This window comes from Gobius niger (genome assembly GCF_951799975.1).
Source record: "Gobius niger genome assembly, chromosome: 15".
NCBI classification, from domain to species: Eukaryota; Metazoa; Chordata; class Actinopteri; order Gobiiformes; family Gobiidae; genus Gobius; species Gobius niger.
Genome location: NC_136866.1, coordinates 28,903,753 through 28,919,104, shown reverse-complemented (window position 1 = coordinate 28,919,104; position 15,352 = coordinate 28,903,753). Strand labels below are relative to the sequence as shown.

The 15,352-nt window shown below is 45.0% G+C and overlaps 1 long non-coding RNA gene across 1 annotated transcript; it reads left to right on the top strand.

Annotated features, from left to right (window-relative positions):
* Nucleotides 1–3,252: 3,252 nt before the first annotated feature.
* On the top strand, nucleotides 3,253–13,920 carry LOC306974475. The gene is made up of 3 exons (XR_013793640.1): nucleotides 3,253–3,330; nucleotides 3,977–4,282; nucleotides 13,866–13,920. It is a non-coding gene; the product is annotated as an uncharacterized lncRNA (long non-coding RNA).
* The last annotated feature ends 1,432 nt before the right edge of the window (nucleotides 13,921–15,352 follow it).

Below are 15,352 nucleotides of genomic sequence, written 5' to 3'. Positions count from 1 at the left end.
CAGGTACTTGAAACTGTCCACCTCCTCAATGTCCTCCCCCTGGATGTTCAGCGGTGTGTGCGGTAGTGGCTTCCTCGTGAAGTCGATCACCATCTCCTTCGTCTTACTGATGTTCAAGCACAGGTGGTTGCGCTCACACCAGTCCACAAAGTCTATGATGACTGACCGGTACTCCAGGTCGTTCCCCTTAGACACACAGCCCACGATGGCGGAGTCGTCGGAGAACTTCTGGAGATGACAGCTGTCCGTGTTGTATGTGAAGTCCGATGTGTAGATGGTGAAGAGAAACGGTGAGAGGACGGTGCCCTGAGGGGCCCCGGTGCTGCAGACGACCACCTCAGACTCACAGCTGCGCAGCCGCACATACTGTGGTCGGTCCGTGAGGTAGTCGATGGTCCATGCGGTGAGATGTTCATCCACTCCCGCGTCCTCCAGCTTCCCCCGCAGCAGCACCGGCCTGATGGTGTTGAAGGCACTGGAGAAGTCAAAGAACATGACCCTCACAGCGTTCCCGGCGTGCTCCAGGTGCGTGAGCGCCCGCTCCGACAGGTAGATGACAGCGCCCTCCACTCCGATGTTGGGTCTGTAGGCAAACTGCAGCGGGTCAAGGGTGGGGCTCACCACAGAGCGGAGGTGGGTGAGGATGAGCCGCTCCATCGTCTTCATCAGGTGGGAGGTCAGGGCGACTGGTCTGTAGTGGGCCGGTTCCCTGGCGTGCGCTGTTTTAGGAACCGGGATCAGACAGGAGGTCTTCCACAGGACGGGGACCTTCTCCAGGCTGAGGCTCAGGTTGTAGATGTGGCTGAGGACCTCGGAGAGCTGGTCTGCGCAGGTCCTCAGCAGCCTGGGACTGATGCCATCTGGTCCTGCAGCTTTGCCCCGCTTCAGTCGCCTCAGCTCCCTCCTCACCTGGTCCGGTGTGATGGAGAGGGGGGACTGGTGTGGGGGTGGACTGCCGGGGGTGGGGCAGGTGCTAGAGGAAGTCCGTATGGTGGGGGCTGGAGACGTGGGTGCAGGGGGGCTGGAGGCAGGTGGTCGGGGGAGGGGGGCAGTGTCCACTGTGCTGGAGACGTGTGAAGAGGAGGGAGTGGGGGGAGAATCAAACCGGTTGAAATGTTGGTTGAATTCATCCGCCCCGCGCTGGTCTCCATCAGCTGTCCCTCTGGCACTCTGTCCAAAACCGGAGATGTTCTTCAGTCCCCTCCACACGTCCCGTGCGTTGCCCTGCGCCAGCTTCTGCTCCAGCTTCTCGCCATAGTCCTTCTTGGCCTTCCTGATCCTCCACTGGAGTTCATGCTGGACTCTCCTCTGCTCCTCTCTGTCCCCTGAGTTGAAAGCCCTTTTCTTTTGGTTCAGGAGAGCTTTAAGTTCAGGGGTCACCCAGGGGTGGTTGTTGGAGAAACACCGTACCTTCCGGGTTGGTACAGTGTTTTCCACACAGAAGTTGATGTAGTCTGTGATGCAGTGGGTCAGGCCGTCGATGTCGTATCCATGAGAGCTGCAGATCATGTTCCAGTCTGTGGTCTGGAAACAGTCCCTAAGTCTCTCTTCAGCCTCTTCACTCCACACTTTCACAGACCTCTTCTGTGCTGGCTCCCTTCGCACCCTGGGTGTGTAATCCGGCCGCAGTAGGACGAGATTGTGGTCTGAGCGTCCGAGCGGGGGGAGGGGTGTAAGCGCCCTTCACGTTAGCATACAGAAGGTCCAGGGTCTTATTGTTCCTTGTGTGGCACTTAACATACTGCGTGAGTGTGGGGATAGTGGCGGAAAGAGAGGCGTGATTAAAGTCACCGGTGATGAGCAGCAGGGCGCGGGGGTGACGCATCTGGGTCTGGGTCACGGTGCTGTGGATGCGCTCACAGGCTGCGGGGGGGGATATACAAGCACAACACGACCATGTGTGAAAACTCCCTCGGTAGATACCTAGGCCTCATGCTGACGACGATCATCTCCAGGTCCCGGGTGCATATCTGTTCTTTCACGTGCACGTGTCCGGGGTGGCACCATCTCTCATTCACAAACACAGCTACTCCCCCGCCTTTCTTCTTCCCGCTCCCCTCCACACACCGGTCTGCGCGCGCCAGTTTAAATCCGTCCAGGGAAACCACAGAGTCCGGTATATTCTCGTTCAGCCACGTCTCCGTAAAGCACATCAGTCCGCACTCCCGATAAGCCCTCTGATGTCGGGTCAGTGCGGCCAGCTCCTCGGTCTTGTTCGCGATGGAGCGTACATTACCCAGGATGACTGAGGGCAGCCATCTTCTCCTCTTGCGTCCACCTCTGCAGCCTCTGCGTTTCCTGCGTATCTCGGCGGGGATCACCGGCCTCTCCACATGCATGAGAGGTGAGTCCTTGAGTCCACAAAGCTGCTCCCGTGAATAAAGAACAATAAATAAATAAACAACAAGAAGTCCTCTTAGAGACTCGGATCCCAAAAAGTGCCGAAGACATCACAAACAAAAGGGAAAAGTGCAACAAAAGCAGCTTCCCATGTGCACAAATGCACAATGTATAGTCTACTTGAATATTCGTTTTAAAAACACATCTATAAATAAAGATAAGAGCATAAAGTAGTAAAGAGGTAACTGAGCCGAAAGTAACTAGCAGCCAGCAGGGGCTGGCATCATAGCAACAAATGGTAAAAAAAAATCTTTGTGATATTCTTAATGTGTAGGAAAATATCTTCGTTCTGTGAGATTTCCTGCTACGCTTTCTCCAGATCCACAAAACACACGTGGACTGAACCCTCGAGCACCTGATGGAGGGAATAGAAGTCGGCTCCTGATAAAGAGCCGTGAATCCCATCACTCTGAGCTGGATCACGGAGAAACTCCAACCATTAAACCATTGAAACTCAAGGGTTATGATTGATGACGAGTGTATTTAATGCTGGGTCTGAGGTGTTAAACTGCCTTTGCTCAGTGTGACGTTTCTCGGACACTCGCTCACTGTCAACACCAAAAAAGGACAAAACCTCGAGCGGCTGTGAATGATCTGTAGAAAGAGAAACTCTTATAAATAGACTCACAGTTTCCTCTTTTTCTACAAACTTTTCAAACCATGAGCATCGTTCAAAATAAATAAAAAGCTACATCTGTTTTTCTTTAAGCCGAATGTAAAGTGAGGCGTGGGTGAAATCCTGAGGTTTGAAGTGAATCCTCTTTGTGATATTTGAAAGTGTTTTCATTGGACGTTGTGATTTTGAGGAAGGAAGTGAAGGAAGGAGGGAAAAATACAAACGTGTTAGTGACATTTGAGTTCCAGCTGAGTGTGGGGCGATGCTGCGCTCCGCGGTTCCACTGGCTTTGCTCCTGGTTCTGCAGCTGTCAGGTGAGTCTCAGTCGTCCAGGTCACTGTGGGGACAGAGGGTTAACGCTGAGGTCATGGGTCATTGGTTTTACTTCACCGGCTCTGACCGGTTAGGTTATAGGGTAATATTATCTATAATCAGTATTTGAAAGACTTGTCGGGCTCAACTGTTGATGATGTTTCTGCAAAGTCTTGCTTTAGTTCATTTTCTTTAAGTGAAGAACTTTGAGATGGTGTGAACAAAGCTCGTATAGTCGTCCACACTCAGGCAAAAAGAAAAGATGTCATTAAGGCTAAAGAAACAGTCGCTTTATTATTTTATGTGCACGACGTTACAAACTGCAGATCTGATAAACCAGTGTTAACTTGATTTTATTTGGGGGAGTTTGTCATTTCAATAAAAACCCTTTAAATGCACTTGTAACTCGAGTTACTGAAACTGTGATGACGAATATATTACTGTGTTTTGTTTAAGTCATATGTTAAATTCCTCAGTTACTTTTGTGATACGTCACCTCAACACTATTGACTTCTCCTTATCAAATGTCTAATTATACATATAAGTCTCTCTGATGTTGAAGTGTCTTTTTTCTGAGAAATTACAAAATATCTCGACATTTTGAATTGTTTGTTTTGTAATTGCTGCACTTCTTGTTTTGTATTTCAGGCTCAGTCGGAGGGTTTTTCAATCCGACTGTGAGAGAAGGAGATGACGTCACTTTGTCGTGTGAAAATGTTCTTCCAGATCAAAACCAGTGTGAGCTCACAGACTGGTTAATTGGCAATAACCCAGATAAAAGAGTCTTGTTTAATAAAGGAAAGAAAGATGATGCAGTGAGTTCATCCGTGAGTCTCCTCCAGAACTGCTCCCTGGTTTTACACAGAGTCACAAAGAAACAGGCTGGAAGATACAAGTGTCAACAAAGTAAAAGAGAGGATGAAGAGACTCGATTTTATCTGTTTGTAGCGTCATGTGAGTGATTTGTAGATTGATGCCTGATCCTTCTTTTTATTTTTAAAAGTCACATTCAAAACAAAAATAACTGGTTCTCTGTTATTGTGCATAATTCTCACCAGTGTCTCAGGAAAAGAAAGACGACAGAGTGAATCTCACCTGCTCCGTTGCCTCGCCTTGGTCCTGCTTCCATGACGTGAAATGGTTGAACGACAATGAAGAAGTGACCGGAGATAATGAAGAGCTGCAGATGTCTCACTCTCACTCTTTCTTCGACTGTTGGGCCTCGGTCTCCTTTAAGGATCCGTCTCCTCCGTCTCCGTTTTACAAGACTCTGAAGTGTGAAGTTAGACAGAGATTGACAAATCAGATCTTCACTCTGTTCCCTCGAGCTCCAGGTGAGAAATATTCAACTTTTTCTGTTTCCTGAGAAAACAAGTAATTATTTGTTGGTTTATAGACGATAAAACGACGACGGCAGCGACTGTAGGTTCTTCTGTGGCGACTGTAGGTTCTTCTGTGGCGACTGTAGGTTCTTCTGTGGCGACTGTAGGTTCTTCTGTGGCGACTGTAGGTTCTTCTGTGGCGACTGTAGGTTCTTCTGTGGCGACGCCCCCCACAGACACAGGTGAGGACAGCAGCCAAAATATACAGTTCATACAGTTTATACAGTGCCTCTCGTTAGTATTCATACACCTTGAACTTTTGCACATTTTGTCATGTTTACAACCCTAAACATAAAGATTTTATTTTGATTTTTTTACTGAACGTTCACACACAAGTAACAGACAACTGTGAAGTGAAAGCGAAATGATACATGATTCTGTTATTTTTCAAAAAATAGAAAAGTGAAAAGTGGGGCTTGCATAAGTATTCATACAGCATGAATGAATACTTTGTGGAACCCCCTTTTGCTCTAATAACAGCACAAATCTTTTGGGTTTGACTCTACAAGATTTGCACATGTAGAGACTGACATTTTAGCCCATTCCTCTTTACAAAACAACTCCAGCTCTGTCAGATTAGGAGAACGTTTGTGAACAGCAGTTTTCAGATTATTCCACAGATTTTCAATAGGATTTAGGTCAGGACTTTGACTGGGCCATTCTAACACATTCATATGTTTTTATTGAACCATTCCATTGTAGATTTATCTTTGTGTCTAGGGTCATTGTCCTGCTGAAGGTGAATCTCCGCCCCAGCCTCAGTTCTCTTGTTGACTCCAGCAGGTTTTCCTCCAAAATGTCTCTGTATTTGGCTCTATCCATCTTCAAAACTATTCTTACAATCTCCCCAGTCCCCGCTGAGGAAAAGCAGCCCCACAGCATGATGCTCCCCCCGTATATTTGACACTGGGGATGGTGCACTCAGGACGATGAGCAGTGTCAGGTTTGCTCCATACATAACGTTTTGCATTTGGGCCAAAAAGTTACATTTTTGTCTCATCTGACCAAAGCTCCTTCTTCCACATGGAGCTGTGTCCTCCATATGACTTCTAGCAAACTTCAAACAGGATTTTTTAGGGCCTCCTTTAAATAATGGCTTTCTTCTTCCACTCGTCCATGAAGGCCAGATTTGTGTAGATACGACTTAGTTGTCCCATGTACAGATTCCCCCAGCTCAGCAGCAGGACTTCACAGCTCCTCCAGAGTTATCTTGGGGCACTTGGGTGCATTTCTGACCAGTGCTCTCCTTGTTCAGTTTGTTAGTTTACGTGAACAGCCGTGTCTTGGTAAGTTGGCAGTGGTGCTTTACTCTTTCCATTTCTGAATGATGGATTGAACAGTTGCTCCGGGAGATGTTTAAATCTTGGGAAATCTTTGTATAACTTAACGCTGCTTTAAACTTCTCCACAGCTTTATCCCTGACCTCTCTGGTGCTCCTTGACCTTCATGATGTTGTTTAGTGACCAACACACTCCGACCACAGCTCTGAGGGCCTAAAAGAACAGCTGAAATTATACTGAGAGTAGATTACACACAGGTGGCCTCTATTTAACCGTTAGGCCAAGGTGTGAACATTCTGGAGTCATTAGGAATGTTTTAAAGGCAATTTAATGCACTCAGCAAATGCTGTATGAATACTTATGCACGCCCCACTTTTCACTTTTCTATTTTTTGAAAAATAACAGAATCATGTATCATTTTGCTTTCACTTCACAGTTGTCTGTTACTTGTGTGTGAACGTTCAGTAAAAAAATTAAAATAAATGTTTTTCCTTTATGTCTAAGGTTGTAAACATGACAAAATGTGCAAAAGCTCAAGGTGTATGAATACCTACGAGAGGCACTGTATCTCACATCACAGTAACATATACGACTACATATAATATTTGTGTGTCGTATCAGGTCACCTGATCAAAAACGCGCTGCTGATCGTGGGGCTGGTGATGCTGCTCCTCTCTGTGGCTGCTCTTCACCTCTACGCCAGGGTCAAAGGTCAGTCCCCTCATCATCTTCATCATCATCATCATCATCATCATCATCATCATCATCATCATTGGCCCATTTCTGTCGGAGCTAAACGTTTGTCTGTTTCAGGGAGAGGAGCGTCTGAGAGGAGCCGCACCAACGTGAGTCTGACACGTCTGTTAGTCCCAGTTTAGTCCCAGTTTAGTCCCAGTTTAGTCCTGGTTTAGTCCCAGTTTAGTCCTGGTTTAGTCCCAGTTTAGTCCTGGTTTAGTCCTGGTTTAGTCCTGGTTTAGTCCTGGTTTAGTCCCAGTTTAGTCCTGGTTTACTCCTGTCATTGATCTGATGGTCGTCTGTGTAAAAAGCTTCTCTGTCATATTGTTTTGGCTCATTATTACATCAGTCCATTGTTTCTAAAGGGCCGTGTGTTTCCGCAGGTGAACACAGGGGGCGCTGTGGTCTATGAGAACGTGGCAGAGCCTTCTGTGGTCTATGAGAACGTGGCAGAGCCTTCTGTCTCCGTCAGATTCCACTCACAGCCGTCTGAAAACTGAGTCTGTTTGTGGAACTGATTATCGTGTGTGTTTATTCAATCACGTTTGTTTTGCTCATTTTCAGTCGTGTCCGAGTCACGTATTGTTGTTTTTATTTTGGGATTTGAGATCAGTCACGGTTCACTTCCTGTTTAAGATTCAGGGATTTATTTTGAAGGAGCTACTTCTGGTCTCACATTAGACACAATTTTTGCTAGAAGATTTTACTCAGATTTCTTTATTTTGACATTTTTTTTGTGATGCCGTCCATGTTATGTCGATGAGAAATGAGTTAAACTACTAAGAAAATAACTTTTATGCCCAACATTCATTAAAATTACTGCTTCACTGAAATAAAATGGAAATTATTTTCCAAAGTATTTTAAGGTAACTGTAACTGTACTGTTATCGCTGCGTGTTGATACAGTGTGTATGTGAACGCAGGTCTAAGCCAAACTGTTTTTTTCCAGGAGCCAGGAGGAACTGAGCGTCCTGCTCCTTTAATACAGCTTTACAAGTGTTTGTTGAACTCGAGTGAAACTGAAATAAACAGAAATAAAATAAGCGTTAACTTCAATGCAAAACCATAACAAAATAAATACACCACAAAATGGCTAATGCCAGAAACTAACAAACTAGAAAGTTAGCATAGCTGATGCTAATTAGCATTTTCGCGATCTTTTTATACTAGCTGAGGCCCGGCCGCCTCGCTAGTCTCCACATTTGATATTCTGAGATTATGAGTGATTACAAAGAAATGTCCAACCCGTCACACAGTTCAGCTGTAGACCAGTGGTTCCCAACCCATTCAAACCAACTGCAACTGGAGTGTTTGATGCACCCGTACTCCTTTCTTATAAACTACAACGACAATATGTTCGATAAACTCAGGAAATAGAATTCAAGAGACAGTGGAATAATTATGGATAAATATTAGGGGTTCAGCTCTAACGGTTTAGTTCATGGTGCAGGACCGGTGGTTTGGTGCATCCCGGTAGTGTGCAATCAAAAAAATAAGTTGGTTTTGAAATGAAATAGCCTAATGATCGTTGTTAGACAGTATTTATAACCTTACAATGAAATTGGCAATGCGTTCAAAGCTGCTTTAGAATAAAATGTACCTCTGGGCTCACAATACGTGAAAGCAAAATAGAAAACAAATGGTACAGCAGCAAAGTAAAAAAAAAGAAAAAATCTCCGCAGTGCAGGCCATGCGCTCGTTAAGTGGTAGTTTCATTTTCGCTTTTACTCACACGGAGGATAAATCAGTCGGAGCAGCGTTTGATTAGAGGCTCGTGTTTGAGCAGGTGTTAGAACACTTTTTGCGTGTACTTTTTTTCCAGAGACAAAGCTTTGGAGACGGAATACGGCCAGGATTGGATCTTACGCGTTTGTCTGCGCATCTGACATTACGCAGCACTGGATCTATAATGAACCACAGCCTCGGTCACTGCAGGAGAGACTTAAACAAAGACCCGCAGATGTCATGTGTTGTGGAGGATGTAACTGTACCTGTGCGGAGCGTCTACAGCTGCAGGTTAGCGGTGAGTGACGAAGACATACATCGCCCTGTTTGGATGCGCGCGCGCACATACACACGCACGCGCAAACACACACATACACACACACACGCACACATCGCCCTGTTTGGACGCGCGCGCGCACACATACACACGCGCGCACACACACACATACACGCAAACACACACATACACACACACGCACACATACACATGCACGCGCAAACACACACATACACACACACGCACACATCGCCCTGTTTGGATGCGCGCGCGCACACATACACACGCACGCACACACACACATACACACACACACACACACACACGCACACACCGCCCTGTTTGGATGCGCGCACACGCACGGCAGTCAGATGTCGTGCACTCGCGTTGTTCTGACGGCGGGTTGTCCTCGGACAGCAGCACCGCGGTCCATATGGACCCGTGGTCAATGCCCGCGAGCGGTGGGACCGTCACGTGGGGGCCGGCCGCGGATGTAATAATAATAATAAGAGTAATAATGCGTTAGTCTTATATAGCGCTTTTCCAGACGCTCAAAGTCGCTTAACAATGTGGTGCATTATTCATTCACCCCATACTCGGTGATGATAAGCGAGGCAACCAGTCTGCGCACATCAGCCCCCACCACCAACCACGCACACACTCACTACTGTCGCCAGGCTTCCTGGTGTTCCCAAACGGTCTCCCATCCCAGTCCTAACCAGGCCCTTCCCTGCTTAGCTTCAAAGTCGGTATGGGAAATAAACATGGCGGCGCCCAGGCGTCGGCCATTGAGATTGCGGTTACTATTATAGATGCTAATTAGATCGTTAGCACAGTCCTCTCAGCTCAGACATTTCTAAAGTTCACTAAACACATCAAACTTACAGACGTTGCTTTGGAAGGTGTGAATAAAGATGTAGAACACAGGATCAAGTTTGGGCCGGACAGACAGGTTTTGCTTCTGCTACCCATAATGCATTGCAACTTCAAAATACAGTTCAGCGAAACCAATGCAGACTGTGTGTGTAGAAATTATCTTTGAACTAAATTACTATTTTTAACATGAATTACAACAGATGAATTAAAACATATTTATTCCTAAATTATTAAGAAGCATTTTTAAACAATTTTTAAAGAAACACTTTTACAAAGGGCAGAACAGTAACGGTGTAAGAGTCTGATTTTGTGGATTTATTGCCATTAAAGTTTCCTTAACCTCTTAACTCCCGCCTGAGCCGAGAGGATCTTTTTCCTCACGTCATCAGATTTTTATCCATCATTTTTTTATTGGGAATTCAACTCATTTTTGTAACTTTTTCATCAATTTTTCATCACTTTTTTGTCACATTTCCATCATTGTTTTCGTCTCAGTTTTGTTGCTTTTTTCACAGCTTTTTTCCAGAAGCTTTTGGATTGGGGTAAAGCCAAACTTGAGAAAATGTGCTCGGTTCAGGTGGGAGTTAAGGGGTTAATATGTTCAGTCAATCATTCAATGGTTTTGTGAATATCATTATTACAACAGGAGCCTCACTGGACACAAACTCGTGACCTGGGGCTTCGGCACTAACATGACAAAACACCTTCATTGTTTCTTTTTCTTAATAGAAGCAGAAATACTTTAACTTTTTTAAAATATTGAGATTAAATGAAGACTAAACCAAAAAACTGGAGTCTTGTTATCCTGTAGTCTTGCAGTTTAAGTAATATCTCAATAAAATAAAGTTATACAGTGAATAAATGACCTGTTAAAGCCAAAAGCAGCTCCAGAACCAGGAAGTGAGCCGGACGAGCCATGGCCGCCTCGGTCTGTGTCTGCTCTGACACATTTGACTAAAAACTCGGCTTATTTCCTCATCGAGACGCAGTTCCTTTTATTCATAATCCACAAGTTTACAGTAAACTCAAATATGGCAACAAGGATGTTCCGTGGGGGGCGGGTCTTAATGTGCAAATGACATGAATGGGACATGAATGTTGAGGATTTAGGACACATTTAGATAGAAAAGCCTTTTCTCTGAGAGTGTTTGCTCAGGTTACCAGATGAACATTATATAATCTCCCTCAGAACAGAATTATTAACCTCCAGTTTAGGTCTGTGGGTGAGATACGCTCCGACTGACTCAAACAAGGCACTTTAGGTCTGAGCCTGTATCCTGCATGCCCTATTGTGTATGTTTTAGTTTGATATGGGAAACCAGAGCAACAAAACAAACACAAGGTAGAGGAGCAGTGGCTGAGCTCCCTCCGAGTAACTGAGCTCCTCACCCTCAGACACCCTGTGGAGGAAACTCATTTCGGCCGCCTGTGTCCACCATCTCCTTTTTCAGCTGGAGAACCATGGCCTCGGATTTGGAGGTGCTGATCCTCATCCCGGCCGCTTCACACTCGGCTGCAAACCTCCCCCAGAGCAGCTGGAGGTCAGACAGAACAACATCTTCAAACAGCAGAGATGAAGGACGCCCTCCAGCCCCGAGAGGTTCTGTCCATGAAGGTAATGAACAGAACCGGTGACAAAGTGCAGCCCTGGGGGACACCAACACGCACTGGGAACAGGTCTGACTTACTGCCGGTTCGTACAGGGAACGCAGAGGGCCCCGGACCGCACACTCCCAGAGCGCCCCCCACAGGGCACCACGGGGGACACGGGACTTGTCCACACGTAGCAGGACATTTATAAATCTGCCCTCTGTTTAGACAAAGATGACAAGATGGTAAAAAACAATCTTTGTGATATTCTTAATGTGTGGAATAAACGCCAGTCTTGATCTTTGTTCGGGTCTTGGTCTGGTCTTGGTTTGGTTCTTAGTCTTGATCTTTGTTCGGGTCTTGGTTCGGGTCTTGGTCTAGTCTTGGTCTGGTCTGGCACAAACAAATGACACCATTTTGAAGCAAATCGGACACTATGGGGGGGCGAACTTCACACAAGTCAGATACTTGTATAGTTTAGCTAAAAAACAATTGCTTGATTAAAAAAAAAGTATTCATAATAAGTGTCTTTTACCCATAAATCTTACATAAACGCTGGGACTAAAGCGACATGACTATCAATGTTCTGAGTGGGATGTTCTTTTGTAGCATAGACCAGTGGGATCATTAGACGTATTTTTATGTGCTCACTGTTCGGGTCTTGGTTTGGTTCTTAGTCTTGAGCTTTGTTCAGGTCTTGGTCTAGTCTTTGTCTGGTCTTGGTTCGAGTTTTGATCTATTCTCAGTTCGGGTCTTGGTCTTTGCTTTGCTTTAGTCTGGGTCGTGGTTCGGGTCTTGGTTCGGATCTTGGTTTTAATCTTGGAAAAGTTGAAAACTGCTGAAAATCGGGAAAAAGGCGGACGTTTAATAAAAGATAAAGAACATGAAAATCAATTATTGACTGCGGAAGGATCCACAGTCACTACCTCAAAACAAACGTGCACAAACGAAGCACAAATGAAGCACAAACAAATGACACCATTTTGAAGCAAATCGGACACTATGAGGGGGCGAACTTCACACAAGTGAATAGAAGTCGGCTCCTGATAAAGAGCCGTGAATCCCATCACTCTGAGCTGGATCACGGAGAAACTCCAACCATTAAACCATTGAAACTCAAGGGTTTTGACTGATGACGAGAGTATTTAATGCCGGGTCTGAGGTGTTAAACTGCCTTTGCTCAGTGTGACGTTTCTCGGACACTCGCTCACTGTCAACACCAAAAAAGGACAAAACCTCGAGCGGCTGTGAATGATCTGTAGAAAGAGAAACTCTTATAAATAGACTCACAGTTTCCTCTTTTTCTACAAACTTTTCAAACCATGAGCATCGTTCAAAATAAATAAAAAGCTACATCTGTTTTTCATTAAGCCGAATGTAAAGTGAGGCGTGGGTGAAATCCTGAGGTTGGAAGTGAATCCCCTTTGTGATATTTGAAAGTGTTTTTATTGGACGTTGTGATTTTGAGGAGGTGAAGTGAAGGAAGGAGTGAAAAAGACAAACGTGTCACGGGACATTTGAGTTCCAGCTGAGTGTGGGGCGATGCTGCGCTCCGCGGTTCCACTGGCTTTGCTCCTGGTTCTGCAGCTGTCAGGTGAGTCTCAGTCGTCCAGGTCACTGTGGGGACAGAGGGTTAACGCTGAGGTCATGGGTCATTGGTTTTACTTCACCGGCTCTGACCGGTTAGGTTATAGGGTAATATTATCTATAATCAGTATTTGAAAGACTTGTCGGGCTCAACTGTTGATGATGTTTCTGCAAAGTCTTGCTTTAGTTCATTTTCTTTAAGTGAAGAACTTTGAGATGGTGTGAACAAAGCTCGTATAGTCGTCCACACTCAGGCAAAAAGAAAAGATGTCATTAAGGCTAAAGAAACAGTCGCTCTATTATTTTATGTGCACGACGTTACAAACTGCAGATCTGATAAACCAGTGTTAACTTGATTTTATTTGGGGAGTTTGTCATATCAATAAAAACCCTTTAAATGCACTTGTAACTCGAGTTACTGAAACTGTGATGACGAATATATTACTGTGTTTTGTTTAAGTCATATGTTAAATTCCTCAGTTACTTTTGTGATACGTCACCTCAACACTATTGACTTCTCCTTATCAAATGTCTAATTATACATATAAGTCTCTCTGATGTTGAAGAGACTGAAGGAATAAGGAAGTGCCTTTTTTCCTGAGAAATTACAAATGTCTCGACAAGAGCATTTTGAAATTGTTTTGTAATAACTGCACTTCTTGTTTTGTATTTCAGGCTCAGTCGGAGGGTTTTTCAATCCGACTGTGAGAGAAGGAGATGACGTCACTTTGTCGTGTGAAAATGTTCTTCCAGATCAAAACCAGTGTGAGCTCACAGACTGGTTCATTTATAAATACCCAGATAATAGAGTCTTGTTTAAAAAAGGAAAGAAAGATGATGCAGTGAGTTCATCCGTGAGTCTCCTCCAGAACTGCTCCCTGGTTTTACACAGAGTCACAAAGGAACAGGCTGAAACATACACGTGTCAACAAAGTAAAAGAGAGGATGAAGAGACTCGATTTTATCTGTCTGTAGCGTCATGTGAGTGATTTGTAGATTGATGCCTGATCCTTCTTTTTATTTTTAAAAGTCACATTTAAAATTAAAATAACTGGTTCTCTGTTATTGTGCATAATTCTCACCAGTGTCTCAGGAAAAGAAAGACGACAGAGTGACTCTCACCTGCTCTGTGACCACGCCTTGGTTCTGCGACCATGAAGTGAAATGGTTGAACGACAATGAAGAAGTGACCGGATATAATGAAGAGCTGCAGATGTTTCACTCTGACTCCGACTGTTCGGCCTCGGTCTCCTTTAAGGATCCGTCTCCTCCGTCTCCGTTTTACAAGACTCTGAAGTGTGAAATTAAACAGATATTGACAAATCAGACCTTCACTCTGTTCCCTCAAGCTCCAGGTGAGAAATATTCAACTTTTTCTGTTTCCTGAGAAAACAAGTAATTATTTGTTGGTTTATAGACGATAAAACGACGACGGCAGCGACTGTAGGTTCTTCTGTAGCGACTGTAGGTTCTTCTGTGGCGACTGTAGGTTCTTCTGTGGTGACTGTAGGTTCTTCTGTGGTGACTGTAGGTTCTTCTGTGGCGACGCCCCCCACAGACACAGGTGAGGAGAGCAGCCAAAATATACAGTTCATACAGTTTATATCTCACATCACAGTAACATATACGACTACATATAATACTAGCTGAGACCCGGCCTTCGGCCGGGCCTCGCAAGTCTCCACATTTGATATTCTGAGATTATGAGTGATTACAAAGAAATGTCCAACACGTCACACAGTTTAGCTGTAGACCAGTGGTTCCCAACCCATTCCAAAAACTATGGCCACTACAAATGAGTAAAAGAATGAAGGCAAAAAACAATTTCAAACAAACTGCAATTGGAGTGTTTGATGCACCCGTGCTCCTTTCTTATAAACTACGACCATATTTTCGCTAAACTCGGGGAACAGGATTCAAGAGACAGTGGAAGAATTATTGATAAATATTAGGGGTTCAGCTCTAACGGTTTGGTTCATGGTGCAGGACCAGTGTTTTGGCGCATGACGGTAGTGTACAATAACAAAAATAATGAGTAGGTTTTGAACTGAAATAGCCTAATGATCGTTGTTAGACAGTATTTATAACCTTACAATAAAATTGGCAATGCTTTCAAAGCTGCTTTAGAATAAAATGTACCTCTGGGCTCACAATACGTGAAAGCAAAATAGAAAACAAATGGTACAGCAGCAAAGAAAAAAAACAAGAAAAAAAACTACGCAGTGCAGGCCATGCGCTCGTTAAGTTGTAGTTTCATTTTCGCTTTTACTCACACGGAGGAGAAATCAGTCGGAGCAGCGCGTTGGATTAGAGGCTCGTGTTAGAGCAGGTATTGGGCACACACGCACACACACGCACACACACGCACACACACGCACACACATACACACACGCCCACACACGCACACACACGCACACATCGCCCTGTTTGGATGCGCGCACACGCACAGCAGTCAGATCTCGTGCACTCGCGTTTTTGTGACAGCGGGTTGTCCTCGGACAGCAGCACCACCAACCACGCACACACTCAGTACTGTCGCCAGGCTTCCTGGTGTTCCCAAACGGTCTCCCA